The sequence below is a fragment of the Penaeus monodon genome, chromosome 28, assembly GCF_015228065.2.
Source record: "Penaeus monodon isolate SGIC_2016 chromosome 28, NSTDA_Pmon_1, whole genome shotgun sequence".
NCBI classification, from domain to species: Eukaryota; Metazoa; Arthropoda; class Malacostraca; order Decapoda; family Penaeidae; genus Penaeus; species Penaeus monodon.
This window is the reverse complement of record NC_051413.1, coordinates 39,714,986-39,715,711: the sequence shown is the minus strand read 5'-3', so window position 1 is coordinate 39,715,711 and position 726 is coordinate 39,714,986. Positions and strand designations below refer to the sequence as shown.

Below are 726 nucleotides of genomic sequence, written 5' to 3'. Positions count from 1 at the left end.
GTATATAGCTAAATCTCATTTTACTGTAGTCACCCCTTAGTATTTTTAGAAAGTTTTTACTTTAATAATGTTTTCACAATCGTCATTCAGTTTTCCTTTTCTCACGCCCCACCCCCTTTCCTTTCTCTCTTCCCAAAATTTTAGATAATATGTTAGCGGAATTGTCAGTCCATCAGTCTACAGTGTTTAACAGAATACATCAACGTTTCCAAAATATCGAGGAAAATCAATAGAAATTGTGTAAAGAACCATCATGCACACCCTTAACCGCTATGGAATGATAAGTCTTCTGATTACAGAATTCGGTGAGAAGGATCGTAACTTTTGGTTAATATAGATAACACTATTTTTCCCTATATTCTCCCAGAGTTACCTAAGTTTAACGTAATGTAAACACGGACAATGTTGTAAAAGGTGTATATGTGTGTGTTTTATGTTATATAAAAGTATAAAAGATGCACACTAAAGACACAGCTGCCGCTCTTGCTTCTTTCTTCTTTCTATTATAAATGACTTTCTACTTATTCAAAAATATTTATAAAATACGTATCTGATAAATAACATATTCCAAAGCACATGATTATATATAAATGTCGTAAGCGTGAATATAAAATAGATACTGAGATCATCATTCCATAGTATGAGTTTTTTAAACTAACCTAATTAACACCGCGTGGTGCACCCAACAACCTCAGACTTCACAAACGTTTTCGGACTAAAATGCAT

General features: G+C 32.8%; 1 protein-coding gene across 1 annotated transcript in view; it reads left to right on the top strand.

Annotated features, from left to right (window-relative positions):
- The window catches only part of LOC119591010 (keratin-associated protein 19-2-like), a 9,245-nt gene that overhangs the window by 982 nt on the left and 7,537 nt on the right, over positions 1-726 (top strand). The window lies entirely within an intron of this gene.